This window comes from Eumetopias jubatus, unplaced genomic scaffold (genome assembly GCF_037043125.1).
Source record: "Eumetopias jubatus isolate StellerSeaLion01/CBP00866 unplaced genomic scaffold, mEumJub1_p1.0 scaffold_10, whole genome shotgun sequence".
In the NCBI taxonomy this organism is placed as follows: Eukaryota; Metazoa; Chordata; class Mammalia; order Carnivora; family Otariidae; genus Eumetopias; species Eumetopias jubatus.
The window spans coordinates 128652105-128673705 of record NW_028274816.1 but is presented as its reverse complement, the minus strand read 5'-3'; the positions used below and the strand labels follow the sequence as shown (position 1 = coordinate 128673705).

At 50.6% G+C, this 21601-nt stretch overlaps 1 protein-coding gene and 1 non-coding gene across 6 annotated transcripts in view; both read right to left on the bottom strand.

The window, feature by feature from the left end:
- Positions 1 to 21601, bottom strand: part of RAP1GAP2 (RAP1 GTPase activating protein 2) — a 202171-nt gene that overhangs the window by 156190 nt on the left and 24380 nt on the right. The gene's annotated exons all lie outside the window — the stretch shown is intronic.
- Positions 1464 to 1568, bottom strand: LOC114214039 (U6 spliceosomal RNA). Its single transcript, XR_003610314.1, has one exon. It is a non-coding gene; the product is annotated as a U6 spliceosomal RNA (small nuclear RNA).

The window sequence follows — 21601 nt, the reverse complement described above, 5'->3', positions numbered from 1 at the left end:
AGGTCAGAGAACAGCTTCAGAGTCTGGACTTCATTTAAATTATAATGGGAAGCCTACGTAGAGATTTCTACAGTGAAGAGACTTGATTTTACTAGAATTTCTAAAGCTCCACTCTGGCCACCATGAGAAGAATGGATAAGGAGGACAAGAAGCAGGGACACCAAAGAGGAGATGAAAACAGGGTTCCAAAGGAATCAAAAAAACCTCATTTCTGCCTCAAATTCTCTCCCTGAACTCTATGAGTCTAACTTCTCAGGTGCTCAGTGAGGCTTAAAATGGGAAGCTGGCTAAAGGGAGACGTTTGTTCTTTAAAGCAACGACAGCCAACCAGATGGCATTCAAACATCGGACAAGAGAGGGTAAGTAACAGGCCCTTCCACAAAGGGCAGGACCCAGCCACCTCCAAAGAAGAGAACAAGCAGCCATCTGCTCCGGGGCCAGGGAGCAGATCAGCTCCCACCGTGTGCCCCTTCCAGCCTTGGGGCTCTGGGACTCGAATGCCAGGATTCCTGCACACTCCACAGGCTCAGGCCCCCAATCCAGCCAGCTCATAGGCTTGTCACATGCTCTCCCATGGCAGAATGCAAGTATCCTCTATGACACTAGCCCTCAGACTCCAAGGACAAATCAATCAATTGCCAACATCACAAAAACAGACAATCAAATAAACTCCAATGCAAGGTCTTGCTCAAAAAACAAACAAACCCAAATGTGATAGAGCCTCTAAAACTAAATACCGACTTACAGTAGCATAGGGGACTGCAGAACATGTTAGGTGACACCAGGAGATGTCATCCACAAAATCCTTAATATGGGCAACTCCCCAAGATGATCAAATTTCTCCAATAAAGAAATTATAATGAAAAATGAAAGTTGGAGGAGAAAACCCATAAGGTGACATATCACCAATTACACTGACTTTTTGAATCCTGACTCAAAAAAAATTTGAGGGGCGCCTGAGTGACTCAGCCGGTTAAGCACCTGCCTTTGGCTCAGGTCAAGATCCTGGGGTCCTGGGATCGAACCCACACTGGGGCTCCCTGCTCAGCCTGCTTCTCCCCGACCTTTGCCCCTCCCCCACCCATCCTCCCCCCCCACACTCACATGTGCTCTCTCTCTCTCAAATAAATAAAATCTTTAAAAAATTTTTTGAAAAACTTGTGAGACAATTAGGGGAATGTGAACACTAATTAAATATGATATTAAGAAATTACTGTTAGTTCAGGGATAATGGTAGTGTTAATATTTTCTTAGAAAAATTCTTTAAGATATATACTGAAATCTTTAAGAACGAAATGATATCATGTCTGGGATTTACTTCAAAATAATCTTGTGGGGGAGTGGGTTGGTAAATAAATGAAACAAGATTGGCCATGAGTTGATAATGGCTCAAACTGGGTATCATATTACACTATTCTCGCTACTTTTGTGCATGTGTGAAAATTTCCACAATAAAAAGTCTAAAAATAAATAAATAAAGCTAGGAATGAACTTTTTCTTGTGCAGGGGCCATGCTAATCTTCTCTGTATCGTTCCGATTTTAGTATATGTGCTGCTGAAGCAAGCACAGGATGAACTTTTTCTAATAACCCTCTAGATATTATACCCCACAACAGAGGGATCAGATTCGTTAGATTCACTCTTCTGCCCTCCCCAGAGCCTGCCATGAGGGGTTTGCTGAATGACTGAATTCATATTTTCCTCCTCACAAACCGCATGGTGGGAGTTGTCTTAAAATAACTACCCCCTGTAAGAAGTAGATGTCTTTTCAGTTATGCTAACCGACCTCCCTCCAGTTCAGATTGTCACTCTCAAGGCCACACAACTTCATCCACACCATTTGGAACATACATATTTTGATTGTTTCTCTGCCTTAACCCTTCCTACCAGAAGTACCTGTTTTCCACCTCAGAGGAAAGCATGCCCCCCCACCCACCCGTCCACTTCTACCATGACCAAGGTGGTGCTCAGGATCTTGCCCCAATCTGCCACAACTACAAGAAAGCAGGGTCTGAAAATCAAAGCACTTGAAAGGAGCTTCCCACTACAGTGGTCTCCAAAATGCCATCTGCAAGGAAGGCTTCATTCAGGTGCCTCCTTGGAACCATGCTCCAATCAATCCCCCCTTGCAAACACACCATTGTTTTTGCAGGAACCCAGGTGGTGGAGTCACTGGAAGATGGTCAGGAAGAGGCAGAACCTCCGGGTCATCCCACAACTCCCACACAGAGTCGTCAAGTAAACGCTGACGAGCACCACAGCCGCTTCTCCGGGAGGCAAACTGTGGCTGGAGCTTTCGGCATAGTTCTCAGGACCTACCAGCAGTGACCTGCAGTCTTCTGGTTCTGGGCCCGTTTGAGATACCTGTGTCATTACCAGCCTCCCTGGCACACCTGCCTCCCCCAATATGCAATATACTTCTAAGGAGCCCGGGGAGGGCAGGAAGATGACAAGGACCCTGGGGCCATCCACTGCGAAGCCACACAGGACCACTTCATCCCTTAAGGCCAACAGCCAGGAGTGTTATCTGCATAAGCCTGTCAATTAAAGAAAGGTGCTGGGAAGATCGATGGATGGCTCAGGCCTTCTAGGAAGGATGAAGAAGGGGTCTGAGTTGGCCATGATGGGGGTGGGGAGGAAGCAGAGACTTAACACACTGAACACCCAGCCTGGATTCTGGGGAGCACATTAGAGAGGCTGGGAGCTGCAGCCTGCTCCAGCCCACCACCCCCACCCATCCACCCCACCCCCAACCCCTATGGCTGGTGCCCACAGGGCAAGGGTCAATAGTGAGCACTGCATTTCAGACGCTTAAAGACAAAGAAACTCCAGATTACAGCAAGGAAAGCAAAGGTCATTTAGCACCAACATGAGATCAATCCCTCTCTCTCCTTGGGTAAGTTAAGTCTGTGGCCAAAGCAATCAGGATAACAAAAGCAACAGCAGAATAGGACGAAGGCAGGGGCTGGGAGGGCCTCAATGTCGGCTGCATTGCAGGGAAGGGCATAGTGCATCCAGGAGGAAGGACAAGATGCCATGAGCCATGGGCATCTTCCCCTTCCTGCCCTGTCCCCTGTCCAGTCCTTCCCTGTGCCTCACTGCACCTGGTTGCCTCCTGGGCGGGCTGTCAACACCAGACATCTTACCCTGCTTTCCAGGAGCACAAGCCCATAGAGAGGCGAATGGGAACAGTTCTGTCCAAATCCCTTCACCCTCACGTGGCACTTCACACCTCTCAGATGCATCTTCACCCACAATATCTCACTTCAGCCTTTTGTATGGACACAGAAACAGGCTCAGGGAGATTACATTGATACTACCATGTCATAGTCAACGGATAAGCCAGGACTGTGCAGGAACCTTCCACCCCACCATACACTCTATTCTCAGAAACAGGAACTGGTCTGAGGCAGCTGCCTGTCTATCAAGCACATCATCCTCCTCATTCCTCAAAACAGGCGCTGGTTGTCTCAGAACAGCCATCCCCTATCCCTCTGACTTTAGAGGTTTGGCTTAGTCATCCCCCCCCCCTCTACAGATAAAATGCTGAAGGACAGGGAATGGAAGAGAATCAAAGTCTAGGGAGAAATGGGGCCCAGACCCGGAGCACTGGGCTCCAGAGTCCTGCTGGTAGCTTTTACTGCTAGACAGGTTTGTCCCCAGCATCAGCCATTCCCGACATCACTTGCAGGTTTTCTGCCACATTCTATACCATCTGTACTATTACTATTTCTATTAAATGGACTCATTCTTGTGACTTAATACGTTTAATTTAAAGTGAGGTTTTATATCACCAGCACAAAGAGGAAAATCAGTACCACTGACCCTAACTAGGAGAGAATCCTAAAAATAAATAGCACGAATACAACCTAAATTGTAGGCAGGCACTGTTCCCCACTTAAAGGCCCAGACCCAGAGGTCTGTTTTCTCTTTGTTATGAAAGAGAGATTAGCAAGTGTAAAAAAGGTGTTAAAGCCAGACTAGCACCAACCTGAAACTTTCCCCTTGAAGAAATCACATGCATTAGTAGAGAACTGAAAAGGGAAGAACCTTCTCACTAGGTGACTCAATGTTATTTCATGCTTAACCACCTGAAGTCATTTCACTGGCTAGTCACCTTAGCTATGGGAAACATCGAATCAGACTGCATCATAGGAAGGGGGACAAGAGGGATGGGGGACAGCCACACCACAGAACCCATGCCAGCTTCACAAAGTGCTCTAATCCACTGCCCACCACTCCACCCCCCATCAGGCACACCCAGCTTCTGGGCAAGCCCAGGGGTCACCTATCACCACCCAGGTATCTCTGGCTCCACTGCCCTTGTCTTAGCCCTTGTCTAATGCAGAGCACAGCACTAACCACTCCAAACTCCTCTGGAAATCAGGATCCAGCAGAGCCCCTGGAGTCACCCCAAATCCTTGCAATATCTCTGTGGACAGTTGGCTCTGATGAACCCCAGTTGCTAGGCAGCCTTGGGCTCAGGAACCCTGGCAGAGGAGTGTGTGCCAGCCTGTGTGAGCAGCTCCCTTGGGTCTTGCGGACATCAAGCCTGCAGCAAGGGACTGGAGCCCAGGAAGCTGCCCCAGAAGCTCCTTTGCCACCCCCAAGCCCCCACCTCTTTACCCCACAGGTCATCCAGGGTATCTCTGAAATAGCTGGAGAGAACGAATTCCAACATCCAGGAGCAGACAATTAGTAGAGTAAACCCAAGAAAGGTGAAGATGCAAAGAGAAAAAAAAAAATCCAAAGAAGGGGGGAGGGGGCTGTCAAGCCACCTCCAAACTTGCTCCTTGCCTGCCAACACTGTGCGCAAGGCAAGCCGATCCCGGCCTGGCGGGCACCTCGCGGGCTCAGCCAAGTTGCAGAGAAGCAAATAGCATCTCCAGCGCATTGGGCCACTCGGGCTGAGCCAGGGGCTGTCAGCCGGGTTGGATCAATGCTACCCGTGCTGTAGTTTTCAGGAAGGGCGCTGCGATGGGCAAATGGGAACGAAATGGGCAAATGGGTATGGGGACGAAACACTTAGTGCCCCTCTGTTGCTGATGGATCCCGAAGGGCCCTCCCAGCCACCCTCCGACCCAGCCAAAGTCCTGCCTCGGCTTTCTCCCAACAGCCGGTGTCCCGGGCGATGCTCCTGAGTCGCTCCCCTGACGCGTGGAGCGGAGGTTTTTCCCAACCAACTCGGGGTCAAAGGCCCTTTTGGAAAAGTCTATCCCAAAGAAAGCGGGGATTTAGCATGAGAGTGGAGGGAAGGGGGAGGCGGCACTGCCAGGCTTTACCTTTTCTCTTTATTCTGTTTTCGGGATTTGTGCAGGAGTCCGATGAGCACCACCGCGGCGCGGATCCCTGCCTTTCGGCAATGCATCCTTCCCGCGGGCTGGGACATGGCGAGGCCGCCGGCGGTGCCCGGCCGCGCCCTCGCCCGCCCGCAGCGCGCCCCCGTCGGCCCGGCTCCGCGCGCTCCGCGCCGCCCGCTCCCAGCCCCTGCGCCCCGGCCCCCGGCCGCCCGCCTCTCATGGGCCCCGCCCCGCCTAGGTGCGCCCCGGGGGTCAGGTGACCGGGCGCTCACTTCCCGGCGACCTTCAGCGTCTCCTCGGAGCCCGCCGGGCGGCCGGCGCCCGCTCCCCCAGCGCAGGCATTTCCAAGGCTCGCTCCGGGTGCGGCCCGGACGGGCGGCTCCGGGGCTCGGGCTCCGACGCGCCGCCCGCGCCGGGACCCCGCCCCGGCCCCGCCTCCCGTGCCCCGGCCCGTGCACCCCGGCTGCGGGCGTTTCAGGCGGCCCGCTGGCGCTCAGCGCCCCGGGGGGCTCGGCGCCGCGTTAGCCCTCTGCTCGGCTCCCGGGCTCCCTCCCTTCCCCTCCGGGCGGGCAGCCGCCGCCCCCCCCCCTTCTCTCGCCTCTCCCTCTCCGTCCCCTCCTCTGCGCTCCTCCGCCCCCGCCTCCGCTGGCGGGGCCCCGGGCTCCCTCCCCAGGCAAAGGCGGCTGACGCGCTCTCCTAGCCCGGCCCGCCGGGATACTTCTCCAATGCTGTCACTGTCTTTAAAACACAGGGAGAAAAAACATGCACCGAGACGAAACGCGCGTCCTCAATCTGTGCGAAACTGCCCGCGTACACCGGCACCGCCGCGGGATCTCTCCCGGCCCAGGGCCAGGCAGTTAGAGAGGACACCCCGCGCCCAGCGCCCGCCCTCCCCGGCCTGAGGCTCCCTGGCGTTTTGACTCAGCGGGATGCTACCTCCTACCTTTCCCCAAGTCCGGGGAGGGGCGGTCCTGCGAGGCTGGAGGGGGCTACTCCAGCATCGGCGCCTACCTGGTCTGGGGTCAGTCCCCGGTTAACCTTTGTTTCCCCTGCCCTGGAAGTTTGACACAACTCGGGGGTCAATGATCAATTTCACTGAGGTTACACCTCTGCCTGGCGTCCCAGGTTGCCAGGGAGACGAAGGGGCGCCCCCACCCCACCAGCACCTAGCGCCCGATTGCTGCGGACTTTCTCCTGCATACCCCACGGCAAGCTTCATCTTCACTTCAGAACCGAAAGACATAAGATCACTGGCCAGCTCGTAGGGAAGGGGCCGCGGCTGAGTCCCTGATATAGGCAGCCCCACTCCCTCACTTCCATCTGCTGCCAGGAAGCCTAGCCCCTTCTCACCACCATCATCATCATCACCACCACCACCACCACCCCCCACCCCCACGTCCACACTGGCTTTGCTTCTTCCTCCCCCAGGGAAGGGACTTGGGCAGAGGGCTGGAGGGAATTAAAATAAGCCAATTAGTCCATCTTCCAAAACAGCCCTTTGGGGCCATAAGGGTCCCTGAGGAAATTTGCCTTGTTGTGGGTTTTGTTGTTTTGTTTTTGTTTTTAATATAGTCTGGTGTTCATGCAAGCACAGAGAATCAGGCAGGGGAGGGGACCTGCCAGAGACAGGGCTGGAAATGAATTCCAGGGCCTGAGGCCTCAACCCTGCCTCTCCAGGGGGCACAGTTTCTAGCAGGCACTGGAGTTGGGGTGGAGAGGAGAGAACCCCAGGGTGGTGCCAAAATGTGTCTGGTTTATTTATGAAGCATCCATTAGCAATGGCCCAGGCCATCCTGGGCCCGCCTGGGTAGCGGGGGATCACAGAGATAGCCATGGACATCTATTTATAGCCAGAGAGTGAGTGACCCAGGCCCCACCCCTGGGATTGTGGCTAGGCCTGCTGCAAGGAGTACACCAGTAGGGACCTGAGAATCAATCTGGAAAAAGAATGGGGAAAGGAGTGTCCTCAGTGGGGAGGAGGGCAGGGCACAAGCAGCCCAGGGCTTTTGCCTTTGGCAGAACACAGAACTGGACTATTCAGCTAGAGGACACGGAGGGTGATGGGGGCACTGGCCGTAGGTCTAGCCCAGCATGGGGTGTATTCTATCCACCCACACACAGAAGAAAGCTGCATCTCAGTGCAAGGCCTGACCGCTTCCCAGGGGAGTGAATATGGGTGGCTCCAGCCCATCCCCCACCGCCTGGGAGGTATTTCAGGTCAAGTGCATCAGTGGGCAACAGCGCACAGGAATGAAGGCAAAAAATCTTTCCACCAAGCAGGTTATCCTTCTTGTTTTAGGGTTCCAGGCACTCTCAGTTCCTCTACGACCACAATGTTTCCAGCCCCAACATGGCTGAAAACACAAGGTTGTCCCTAAAAGACCAAAACCTGATCTGATTCCTGAGGCCCTAGAGGTAGAAGTTTGCTGGGGGTGAGGAAGCCCTTCCTTCCGCCCAATACCCCACACCAAAACACCAAAGCATAACAAGCTGGCCAGTGACCATCTGAAGTGAAGATGAAGCTTGCGTGGAGTATGCAGGAGAAAGGGAAGGATTGTCATGGGGTGTGTGCCACAATGGGGCACCAGGTGCTGGTGGGGTGGGGGCACCCCCCCATCTCCCCGGCTTAAGGCAGAGAATACAATGGCCATCTATGCTAGACCTCCCCATTCCACCAACTTTTATTAAATACTTTGTGCAGAGAGACTGGGATAAGTGAAAAATGGAAAGACCACCTTCGCCCAAAACAAACAGTGCTAACACACCTGAAACCACGGAATCAATCCCATTCCAGGCTACCTTGTGCAGTGTGACCCGGCCACCATTCCCCAAAATTAGGCCATTCATACCCCCTTCACCATTTTTTGGCTCAACATACCCTGTCATTTATTTATTATTTTCCCTTAATTAAATCAACTCACTCTTTTACTTACTTCAAAAAGAAAACATCACCACCCTAAATGAAAATCTTTTATCGCTTGTCATTCAAACTATGAAAACAAATACAAACTTATTAAACTCTAGCTCAATACTATTGCCTGACAAAGGCTTTGAGCTTAAAACAACTTCGTTAAAAGAGAAAAATAGGCAAGTGTGAGGTGTTAGCCACACACTTGCACCAAAGACATGGTCCTTAAAGAAACCACAAAGTTTGAAAGAGAATCGAAAGGGAACACTTTTCACATTCGTGACCCAACAGAGAAGGCTGGACACAACCAGACCAGAGCAAGGGAGGTCAAGGAGGACTGCAGAAAAGGGGTCTCCCGATCTGCACCGCCAGCAGCTCACCGGACCTCAAAGGTCTGTTCCAGCCCACCCCCACCCACCCCCAAGCCTGCAGTCCCTGAGAACAAAGTGCCAGGCAGCTGCCAACCTGGGTCTCTGCCCCAGTTGGGGGAAACCCAAAGGCTGAGGGGGCCTGGATAGAGTGGGGGGAGGGCACGACAGGGAAGTTAATCATGAACAGAGGGCAGACAGCTGCACAGCCCGTTCCTAAGGGGCCAGTGGGGTGAGACAGACAGACACGCATGCTTGGTCCTAAAGAAAAGGGCCTTCTGTGCCTGGGAACCCGCTCCAGGAGACACATCCGTGCGAAACTGGGACTCAGCCCCGCTGCCAGCGCCCAGGTTTCAGAGTGAGACGGGGGCAAGGGCTCCCTCCCCTCCCGCCCCCACCCCTTCCCTTCCGTCCCCTCCCCACCTCCAGCTCGGGTGCCTCCATGCCTCTGCAAAATGAGGCTTGGCTAGGATTGGGAGTAGATGAGCAGCAAAGAGGGTCTTTGGAGCCAGGAGGGCGGGGCCTTTTAGGAAAACCAGACTTCTTTCCGATGCCTTGCTCCTCCCCTTCTGCCGGGGACAGCGTCCCTGACCGCCCTATGGATCGCACCACCTTGGACCTGCTCAGGCCAGCACCGCCACTCTCTTATGGCTTTGGGGCACCCGCGTATGTACAGCAGCCCGGAGCCTCTGAAGCCTCTGTCACTCTCACTGCCGCAGAGCACTCACACCTGTGCTCCTTGGGCAACCGGACGTCATTCATTCGTGGCAGGTTCATCAGCGCCCCCTGCTGGACCTCGTTACAGCAGCGTCTCTGGGATACCCGCACAGGAAGAAGAGAAAAAGAGAAAAGGGGAGAGGGGGAGGGAGGGCGGGCTGCGGAGGGAAAGAGAGAGGAGAGAAAGGCTGGGAAGGTTCGAGGTGTGGAAGCCATTTATATTTTGTTTTGTTTTTAAGTAGGTTCCATGTCCAGCCCCCAACATGGGGCTTGAACTCCTGACCCTCAGATCAAGTCCTGAGCCGCAATCAAGAGTCAGATGCTCGACTGAGCCCCGCATGTGCCCCACCATTTCTACTTCGCAAAGAGAGGTGCAGGAGGGGTCTTTGTCAACAGCCAACACATTGACTCTCCTCCCAGCTCCTAACGTCCCCTCTCGGAGCCCACCAGCAGCCCCCAAGAGAGCCCATCCCACAACAGGGTTCTTCAGTGACAGCAACAGGTCATGCTCAGGCCCGGCTGGGAAGCCGCAAAGACAAGCCTGGGGAGCCCTGGCACAGCCATACTTTCCCTGGAGCCACACATTTCATACTAAACAGAAGATCTGCCTAGAAACTGGCTCAGATTTTGGAAACGGATCTTGGTGACTTGTGTGGCATTTTCGAGCTTCAGGGAAAGGAAACCATGCCTGAGGAAACCCACAGATCCCACTCAGGGGCAAGGATCCAGCCCTCGGGCTGCACATCATTTGGTACCCAGAGCCTGCCGTGCATGATCTCAATCAGGACTTGGCTGATTTTCTGCTCGGGGAGATTACAAAAACGGGGGTAGGAGGAGGAAGAAAGGAGTTCTTGATTTATTTCTGGGTTACTGAAGGTATTTGAAATACTTCTTTTTGGCTCATTTAGGGAATTTGAACCCATGAATCTAAGTGGCATGACTCTAATTTTTCCCACAGTAGAAATATTCAAAAGGACTCTTCCGTGTGTGACATTTTGCTTGGAGGCCACCCAGGGGTCCCTCCAGAGACTCAGGAGTGGAGGAGGCTGAGGACTGGGTGGCCTGCAGCACACTCCTCTCACCCCCGGGGCCCCTGGCCCCCACGTCACAGATCACCAAGCTTCACCAGCTGTGTCTACCCTGAAGGCACTTCCACTCCCGGGCTTCCCAGGGCTGAGTGGAAAAGCAAGGAGGAAAGCTGTCCTTCCATAATATTAGCAACATTGCTTAGCAACATCTTTCCAAGCAAGAACCAGCAGACGCTCCAAAAACCTATTCTGTTTGGATCTACAAAGAACAGAATGGTTTCTTATACATGTATTATTTATATACTATTTTATACATCCAGTCACGCCTTCTGTCTCTGGCTTCCTTGAGAAATGACGTATTACGCCTGAGATTTCCAGACAACTAGGGCTCTGAGTAGCAAAACTTTTTGTTTGCCGGCTTGCTTTTAGTGTAATAACCTCGGCTGAAAATTTCTCTAAAAGTCTTACACATTTTCGTTCTTTTTAAAGGCAGCTTTAAGGTAACCTTTTCTTGGTGACTCGGAGATGTTCTGATCAATACCAACCGTTGGGCTGCACTAAAACTCAGCTACCAACAGGCCGCTAAGCTGAGGACCCATATGTCCCTATAATTAGCGACCCCAAACAGCTGCGGCACAAAGCTACCACAGGGAGGGAATAAAAACTAAAAGACAAACCTAGGTTAGAGTCCCATCTCCAACTTTTACTATCTGTGTGGCCTTGGGCTAGAAATTTAACCTCTCTGAGCCTCAAGTTTTGTCGTCTGTAAAATGTAGGGAATAGTACCACCATGAGCACACACAGTCCACACAAAGACTTGTATGAAAACATTCACAGTAGCTTTACTCAAAATGGACAGTCCAGGGACGCCCGGCTGGCAACTCTTGATCTCTGGATTGTGAGTCTGAGTCCCACACTGGGTGTAGAGATTACTTAAAAATAAACAAATAAACTTCAAAATGGACAGTCCTGGGATGCCTGGGTGGCTCAGTGGGTTAAGCATCTGCCTTCGGCTCAGGTCATGATCCCAGGGTCCTGGGATCGAGCCCCACATCGGGCTCCCTGCTCAAGTGGGAGCCTGCCTCTCCCTCTGCCTCTCCCCCTGTTTGTGCGCTCTCCCTCGCTGTGTCTCTGTCAAATAAATAAAATCTTTAAAAATTAAAAAAAATAAACAAAATGGACAGTCCATAAACAAACTGTGGAATATCCATACCATGGAATACCACTTGGTAATAAAAAGAAACAAAATACCAAGACATGCAACAACATGGATGACTTTCTAAAACATTATGCTGAGTAAAAAAAAGCTAGATACAAAAAAAACAATATGATTCCATTTATATGAAGTTCTAAAACAGACAATTTAGATGCAAAAATTAGGGCAGTATTTGCCTCTGGGAGTTTCTGGATAGAAAGAAAGGTTCTATATCAACATAGGGTGGTGGAATCCATTTGTCCAAAATGTACAATTAAGATCTGTGCATTTCAATGTATGTAAATTTTACCCCTAAAACACTGAAATTAATAGTAAGGGCAGTAAGAATAGAGTGGCGGAGTGGGCTGGGGGAGGCCTAGCTGGCTCAGGAAGGGCACAGCATTGATAATTGTTGGGTGCACAATTCTATTTACTGTGTACGTGCATGACATTTTCCATAATCAGAAGTAAAAAAGAATGTTCGTAGTGGGAAGAAAAGGTGAACAGATTATCTCAGGAAGTAAATGATGGTTTTTATTGTTGTCTTTGTATTTTTCTACTATATACAAATTTATAAGGACTCCATTTTGGTTTTCCAAGTAAAAAGATGGATACTGTCAAACATTTTAAATGAGGATGCCTGTGACAGCCCTGACAAGTACTCTTTCAGGGGCCTTTCTCACTGCGCTGTTTTGAATCCTTGCTCAGGGACTGTTCACTGGGAGACCAAATAGCTGAGCTTGGCAAAAGTGAGAGGAAGCACTGAGGGGTGCTGTGAGCCTCACTTTAGGATCTCTCCTAGGCTCCCCTTTCTGCTCCTGACTTGTACATATTTGCCATATGCGTGCACGGGGGCAGGGATGGGATGCAAGCAGAGGGTGCTAGATGGCACCAGACCAGGTAGGAGCACTGAGTTCACCTCCGAGTCAACACCAGGAGGATGGCTGTGTGCACTGCAGTCAGCTCCTGAGCCTGGTCAACCAGAAAACTCAGGTTTGGGCCCCTGATCTACCTGATACCAGATAAATCTTAATTTGTTTTCTGTTGTCTAAACTAATCTCTTGCTTCTCGGGGATGGATACTCTTTTCTAGAGGAAATTGCCCCTATGGGTGGAGGTAATCAAAGCTTTTCGGCTCCACGGGAAGGTGTTTCCTTCACAACGGACTCTGGACTGGGACTCTGTGATGTGTTAATAGCTCTTTCCCACTCTGACATTAAGTCCTCTTAGCCTCAAAGACAAACACAAAGCTTACCTTCCGTGTTGACACTGACTCCCCGGGCTTTGAGCTGCGCCCCACCGGGCCCAGCCCTGAGGCTCCTCCTGAGCAGCTGTCTGAGCTTTGCAAGCTTTCTACCAGACAGGCTTTCCAGGGCCCTTCTGCACTTTCCATTAGGAAAGTCCTTCCAGCTGCCTTGCCTGTGTTACTCCTGCTGTAACCTGAGCTCTTCTGGTAAGCAACTCCCCTCCACCCTTAGGGAAAAACCCCATTTAGTTCCTACCATCTTAACCTCCCCCAAGTCCCAGAGCTGTGCAGGGTCCGTGTTCCTTTTACCCAAGGCTCCAAACTCTTTGCTTCCATCCATTTTCTCCCCTGCCCCAGCCCCCTTCACTCGGTCACAAGGCAGGATCAGGGACTGCATGGGTCCGAAATGATGGGTTGCAGCTAATAACTAAAGGATTAAAGTCTCCCAATTCGACCCTTCTTCTTAATAGATAAGAGCAGCTTCAAGGTGATGGGGAGCCAGGCTCAGGAGCCAGCTTTGTGTGAACACCATCCATCAAATCTGTCACGGCAGGGGACAGGTCAGGAAGGGTGTCCTAAGATAGTCTCCAGGCAAAGCCAGCCGTGACCTTGTCAGTTATGAGAATCACTCTCTTCACCATGTCAGTTATGAGAATCACTCTCTTCACCATGCTGGGAAAGCAGGGATCTGGAGCAGAGACAGTTGCAACCCACCCCGCCCCACAGTGGGATGCCCCAGAATAAACAGAGGCGGGACAATGGATTGACGGTGTAATGTAACCCAATGATCCAATGGGGAAATCAACTGAGCTGCTTTCTTGGCTGTTGTTCGGTCCCAAAAGAATGCCCCCTCCCCAGAGAGGCCTTCACTGAGCACTTACCTAGAACATCCCCTCAGTTATGGGGCACCTAGCTTGTTTTGTTTTGTTTTGATTGATTTGTCTGTTCACTTGTTGTCTGGTCTTTCTGTCCCACTGGCATATAAACCCCCCAGGGGCAGACACCATGGACGTCTCAGACATCACCACTATTTCCCTCCACCCCACCCTGCACCCAGAATGGCATCTAACACACTCCAACGCTCGGTAAACATTACTGGAAGGTAGGAATGAGGGAAGCAGGGGGGAAAGAAGGAGTAAGAAGGAAGTAAGGAAGGGTACCCCTCCAGGAGGATCCTGTGTCCTAGAGTCTGAGCTTCCTTGTCTTCAGATCTTTAGGCTTTTGACTTGACAGAACAGGTTTGGCTGGCTGTAGGGTAAGGCCGAGCACTGAGGTCCCAGGGCTGGAAAACTACCCTCCTCCCCTCACAGGTGGAAAGACTCAGATGGGGTGGCTAAAACGATGACTTCTTAGGGCCCTGCACCAAGCTGGTGCAGCCTGGTGAGTCTAGCAACTGCAAGGCAGCCACTCCAACTCCAAGATTTCTTTTGGAGTGCCTGAAAGCCACCCCAGCTTTAAACAACCCTAGGGAGGAGAGGGCTCCAAAAATACCATATTTCCTACCAAGCCTAGAGGGAGTTTTTCTAAGTATTTTTAGAAAAATAAGAGCGTAACTGCACGGAAGGTGCAATTGTCTTAGGTGGTCCCGAATCTGGTTCATCCGACACCAGCCACCTCCCCCATAAAGTCTAAGTTCAAGCCCAATGGAGATCAAAGTCATATATCTGTGGCATACCAGCATACCAGGGGGGAAGTCGGTGCCACATCTGTCTGCCCTGGCCCCAGAGATCGGCCCCCTGGCGCTGTCTCCAAAAAAGGCTGGTGATGACATGGCCAAGGCAGCCGGTGATTGGAAGGGTCCGAGGATAACAGTGAAACTGACCGTTCAGAACAGACAGGCCCAGACTGAAGTGGGACCTTCTGCCTCTGCCCTGATTATCAAATCAAAGCCCTCAAAGAACCACCAAGAGACAGAAAGAAGTAGAAAAACATGAAGCACGGTGGAAATATCACTTTCGATGAGATTGTCAACATTGCCCGACAGATGCGGCACCCATCTTTAGCCAGAGAACTCTCTGGAACCACTGAAGAGACCCCAGGGACTGCCCAGTCTGTGGGCTGCAACGTTGATGTCACCACCCTCCTGACCTCACAGATGAGGTCAACAGTGGTGCCGTGGGATGCCCCGCTAGTTAAGAACTACGAAGGAAAATATCTCAATACAGGATCATTTGACACCCCCCCAAAAATAAATATGATGAAAATCAAACAAGGTTATTACATTTCAGCTAGCTGTTGCCTGCCCAAGGCCCTGAGTCTAGACCCACTGTCTCTAATAATAAGAAAGATCAGCAAATGTTACAGAGATTGTTAAAGACATATTAGCACCTAACTGAGATTTTCTCCTTGAGGTTGTGAGGAGCACCAAAAGAGATCCGAAAAGTGAATGGCTTTCTCTCTGGTGACCAGTGTCAGGCAATGCTGTGTACCACCTAATGTCACTTTTCCCAGTTCCAACTTTGGAATCACTGCACCAGCCCATGCATTTCCACCTTCTTCCTCTCTTCACATGGAGCTTGGACAATAAGCAAAGGGTTCAGATGGTCCCCGTGGAGAAATCACCCCACCCATTCTGAGGTGTCCATGGCCTGGTGTAGGTCACCATCCCCAGCTGTCCAGGAACAGCTCTGAGGGCAGCCATTGCTCATCCTAAGCAGCCTGGGTGGCTCAGTCCGCTAAGCATCTGCCTTCGACCCAGGTCATGGTCCCAGGGTCCTGGGATCCAGCCCTGAGGCGAGCTCCCTACTCAGTGGAGAGCCTGCTTCTCCCGCTCCCTCTGCCCTCCCCCCCCACCCTCCACTCACGCTTGCTCACTCACGCTGTCTCTCAAATAAATAAATAAATAAATAAAATCTTTTAAAAATATATATCCTCACCATTTGCTAGATGCGTAAACTAAGACCCAGAGAGGTTAACGCTTCTATTCAGGGTCACATAGCTACTAAGAAAGCAGAGCTGGGACTCAGCCACAAATGATCCCCATAGATACTGATTCCCCCAAAATCCAAAATGAAGAGTACTGGAGACTCCAGGAGAGGAGGTGATGACTGGGCCAGAGGCTCTCCAAGCCTGTCACCAGATTTCTGCCTGCTCAGTACCCAGGCCCCTCTTGGTTGAAAAACCTTGATTTTTCCCTTGGGAAGCACTCTGACACCACCGTTGTTTTTTGTGACTCAGGTGGGGCTGTCCTTCTCTCAACCTACCCAACCTGAACTCTCGGTTGGGTACCATGGGACAGGCCTGACCAATCCATGTATTCCATTCACTAGGCCACAGTGATTGCTTCAGGGATGGGCACATTAACCTGGCTGGTCCAGAGTAAGCGCCTGACCCTTTGCTGGCTCCACAGGAAGAAACAGCTTACTAATCCCTGGAGTTTCCAATGTCAGCGGCTACGTTAGGAGGGTTGCCTGTGAATGAAGTGAATGCAGAAGAAACCAGAGCCAAACAGGCTGTCTAACATTTTCTGACCCACCTGATCCAGCCATTCCCGAAGCCCAGTTTTCATAAAAGTATCCATCACAAGAGTTTTTTTTTTTTTGGATTTCTTTTTCCTTTCGATGTTTTTCTTTTTTCCTTAAGCCAATCTCAATTAGATGAGTAGCCTATTAATTAACACAGATCTCTACCCAATGGGTAAGGACACACATGAGGGGGCAAAATAACAGCTTTAGGCAAGTAAGGAGCCACATCGATGACTCCCTCACCCAGGGAAGCACCCCCCAAGGTGGACCATGGAGAAGACTTCCTGGGAGGAACCCCTGAAACTGCTTCTCAAACACAAACAGACCTGGATGCACCAACCCGCCCAATGAGCGACAGGCTTGAGGACAGTTCGCAGAGAGTCCTCGACCCTACCTAGGGGAAAGCAAATGGCATGATTCTGACCCTGAGGATAAAACAGGAATTTCTCTCTTCCTCTCTGCTGTCACCATACAGGTCACTCATTTCGCCTTTCTTCAATAAAATCAAGGACTATTCAAGGAAAGTGTTTAAAAAAGGAGGGAGGGGGAACATTCAAATCCAAAATGTGGGACATTCTATAGAACCACTTTGCCAGCTCTGCTGTTCTGTATTTACAGGGACTGAAGAAGTATGACGACCTAGTGCAGGGAGTGGACACTAACAAGAAGCCAGTAATATCTACCACACAGTCCATATCCAAACTTAGAACGTTTAGATACAGACTAGATATTAAATTATATTATTAAATTAATATTAATTTGCTTACATGTGATAATAGTATTGTGGTTACATCAGAGAACGGTATTATTTCAGGGAGTTTGGGATCGAGCCCCGCGACAGGCTCCCTGCTCAGTGGGAAGTCTGCTTCTCCCTCTTCCAGTGCCCCTCCCCTCCCCACTTATGCTCATTCTCCCTCTCTCTCTTAATCTCTCAAATAAAAACCTATAATTAAAAAAAATAAAGATAAGGGCTGAAGGGGCACCTGGGTGGCTCAGTCGTTAAGCGTCTGCCTTTGGCTCAGGTCACGATCCCAGGGTCCTGGGATCGAGCCCCGCATCAGGGTCCTTGCTCAGCAGGGAACCTGCTTCTCCCTCTGCCTGTGCTCCTTCCCCTCGCTCGTGCTCTCTCTCTCTCTCACTTGCTCTGTCAAATAAATAAATAAATAATAATCTAAAAAAATAAAATAAATAAAATCTAAAAAACAAACAATATATGTTCATATTATATAGGAATATATACAGAAGCACTGGAAAGAACCTTGTAAGTGGATTTAAGAAGGAGGTGACAGGGTGGACCTGTAGTAGGAGCAAATCTTCTCACCATATATATTTTTACGTCGATTTGCTTTTTGAACCAAATACATGTAAATATATCTACTATTCAAAAGAAATTATAAATAAATAATTAAATAGCACCAGTCACGATAACCACAATACTTTAGAAAGCATCATGGAAACACTTAGCAATAGTCATAAAAACAGAGGTCATCCTCAGGAATATGTATCCCAAGGAAATAAGTTCTGTCCATGCAAGAAACTACATTCACCAAAATGGGTGTTCCATTAGTATATCTGGGAATGGAGAATTTGAAGCAACCTAAATACCCACGGATATGGGATCAGTTCCTTTATTTATGCCCTGGAGACAGGCTGCTGGGTGGTCGTGGGCTGCCTCCCTCGGGATGCTCCTCCACACCCGTCCCAAACACGCGTCTCAGGACAATGACAACTGAGTGCAGGTGACCAACCTTCAGGTGATGAGAATGGCGGATGGCACAGGTGAAAGCCACTGACGCCCAGGGTTTCCGGTGGGAGCCTCACACCCCATGTGCCTGAGCACAGTCCGCGGCCATTGTGAAAGCTACAGGTCCCATGTCCACCCTCCAAACTCTAGTTCAGTACATCTGGGATAAAGCCCAGGAATCTGAATTTTAACAAGTACCCCAGGTGGTCTCCTTTGATAACCACTGGCCTATGTCAATGCAAATTTGGAAGTAATTTCCGTTAGGGAGAAAAGATTAATTACAGGAGCCTTTTGCTTCACTTTTCTTGTTTTCTTCTCCTTCTTTTATTTATTTTTTAAGTAGGCTCCACACCCAACATGGGGTTTGAACTCACGACTCTGCGATTAAGAGTTGCATGCTCTACCCACTGAGCCAGCCAGGCGCTTTCTCATGTTTTCTTTAATATCGTGTGAGGTTATCTTTCCAGTAAATACAAAGACCTGCACATATGGATGATTTTTGTATATAAGCAAAAGCACAGGAAGCTGAGGTCTTCTGGAAGCAAACATCTCAGTCCTGTTTTCCAGCAGACCAGAAAGCCCTATATATTCTGCTAATAATACGTTACCATTCTATTGCTGTTATTACATCAACATCAATTACTAATGTATTATAAATATAAGCATTATTAATTATTAATAAATGTCATTATAACTAGCAATTTCATTGCATTTACCATGTGTACTGTTGGAAGCTCTTTACACTTGTTGACTCAATTAATCCTCATGACAATCTGTGTGATATTACTGCTAATACTCCCATTTTACAGACATAAAAGCTGAGAGACATAAAGGTGAAACAATTTGCCCAGGATCTCAGATAAGGTACAGAGCTGGACTCCCCACCAGGCAGGAGGCTTTAAGAAACCAAGTTTTCTGGGGCGCCTGGGTGGCTCAGTTGGTTAAGCGTCTGCCTTCAGCTCAGGTCATGATCCCAGGGTCCTGGGATGGAGCCCCGCATCGGGCTTCCTGCCGAGAAGGAAGCTTCTCTCTCTCCCTCTGCCCCTGCTGTGTTCCTTCTCTCGCTGTCTCTCTGTCAAATAAATAAATAAAAATCTTAAAAAAAAAAAGAAGGAAATCAAGTTTTTAAGCACTGTGCTCACCCAACAGCCTTAATCCTGCCAGATGGGCCAGGAGGTCAACACCAGGCTGCGGCCAGTTCAGTCTCCCTGAGAAATCATTCAAAGGGCACGGCCTAAGCGTGGGGTGGGGGGATGCTTTATCTCTGTCGCCCAAAATGACTTTTTCCTAGTAGTCTCTATGGTGAGCTCTTCTGCTGTTTCATGCCATCTGTTTTGCTGCCCAGTTCTCCCTTCTTGGGTCAAGCCAGGTCAAGGCCAGTGCCACTTGCTGGAGTGCTCCAGGTGAGCTGGGCGAGGCACCGGGAGTTGGGCCCGAGGGGTCCTGGAGTGAGGGGTCCCCAGAAACATTCTCTGCTGATGGGGGTCACTACCCAAGCTCTGGCCTTTCCCTGGATGGAGAATTGAAGCCCCGAGAAGGAGGAGTAAACAGAGATTAAAAAAAAAAAAAAAAAAAGTGCCTTCCTGACCCTAACTCACCACGCCCTCCCTCTGAGCTACATCAGGAAAGCAAGTAATTAATCTTTAAGACAGGAACCCGCTGCACCAGCGAGCAATGGGAGAGGGGAGGAGCAGAGACGGAAAGCGAGCAAGACAGAGGAGCAAGGAGAGATGGGAAAGACACAGATCCCCAGAAATGGGGAGGAAACAGTCACCAACAGAGAAGATGAGCAAAGAAACACTGAAAACGATACAGCAGAGGGAGCACAAGTCAGGAAATCGTCACCTGCTCTTCTGGCCCTGGCCAGGGCTCCCTCGTGCGTGGATCTCATGGCCCCAGAGAGCAAGAGCACACATCCCAGGTTACGAACCTGAGCTCAAGACACCTGTTCTCCCATCTGCCCTCCTGGACGCCCGGGCGGCAGGCCGTCTGTGCTAGCAGCGCCACCTGCTGGCGCGCGGGAGAACTGTGTGTTCCCATCCTGCCTACCAGGCAGGGGGCAAGCCTGACAGGTCTTAACCCATTGCCCACCCTCCTTCTGCATCTTCGCGCCTTCCAAGCCTGTTCCCGCTGCCTGGAATGCTCCTGGTGGCTGGCTCCTTCTCTTCCTTTGGGTCTTCACTCAAATGTCACTTCTAGGGAGGGGTTATTCTGGACCCCCCAAAGTATCCGCTGGGCATGCCCCCTATTCACCTCACTGTCGTGTTTCCTTCACAGAACTGGGCATTATCTGAAACCACCTCAGTTCTTTATTATGTTCCTGTCTGCCTCCCTCATCAGAAAGTACCACGAGGCTCATCTGGATCTTAACAGTCTACTTGTGTATGACTTGGCTCCATATTCACTCAGCTGAGCTACCCTGAGCTCAAGAACCCAACTTTAAACTCCACAGGGATGACCCACGAGCTCCTCAAACTCACCCTGTCCAAGGCCAAAGTCCTCATCTTCCCCTGAAAACTGGGCTCCTTCCTGCACTCCCGGCTCAGTGATCCACATGACAACTCTGCAAAGCTTTTAGGCATGAAACCCCAGCTTCTTCGGGACCCCTCCTCTCACACGGACCTGATGTGGACCAGACACCTCCTCTGAAGATGCCCCTACACATGGCCCTGGCCAGGTCCCTCCCCTCCAGCCCCAGTCCCTGCCTCCAGTTTCCTCAGGAGCAAGTGTCCTCACCTCCCAGATCCAGCCCAGGACTGCCAAAGCTGCCTTCCCAAGGGCTCCCTCTCCCACTCACCTGGGGCACCCATCCCCTCCTCAGGACCACACTGGAGACCCTCCCTGAGCACAACCCACACTCACCTCAGTACCTGACTCACTGTTTCTCAAACAGCTCCATACGTTTGCCCATCCCATGCCTTTGCCCTTGTGCCCGGAAATGCCCCCTACAACTCCCCCCCCCGGGGGATTCCTTTTCAACCTTCAAATGCTGCCTCCTTCAGGAAGCATTCCCTGATTCCACGAGGAAGAATTCACTGCTCCTCCCACATCTCTACCGGCATTGCCTCACACTTTGCAGTTGGCTGTTAAACGTCTGTCACCCACCCACTGTGAGCTCCTTGAGCACAGGGACCAGCCCTGAATCACCTAACCACTCTCAGTGTCTTCAGTAACAGCTATGGTCATGAGCAGTAAGGACTGTGCTAAGCACTTTTCATGTGAGTTCATTTAACCCTCAAATATCCCTATGACGTAGGGACTCTCATTATCTTCACTTTCCAGATGGGAAAACAGAAGCTCAGAGAGGTTCGGGGGTTTATCCAAAGAATGTCATTATTGAGTGACAGAACCAGGATCCCCAGCACCCAAATCAGCGCCTGGCACAAAGTAGGTGGCCAGTGAATATTCATCAGCTAAACAAACAGCTCTTTCTCCCTCATCAGACCTCAGTGCTGTTCACAAAGGCATGAACACCCTGTGTTCTTGCTTTCTCTGTGCCAATTCTGACCGAGTTCTATCAGCTGAGTTTCTCCTGTTCTCTCCCTCTTCCCCCTCCTGTCCAAATGGCGAGCCAAAAGTGACCCTGCCATGTCAGGTGAGAGAAACACTAGTGACGAACCTACGTTTCAAGG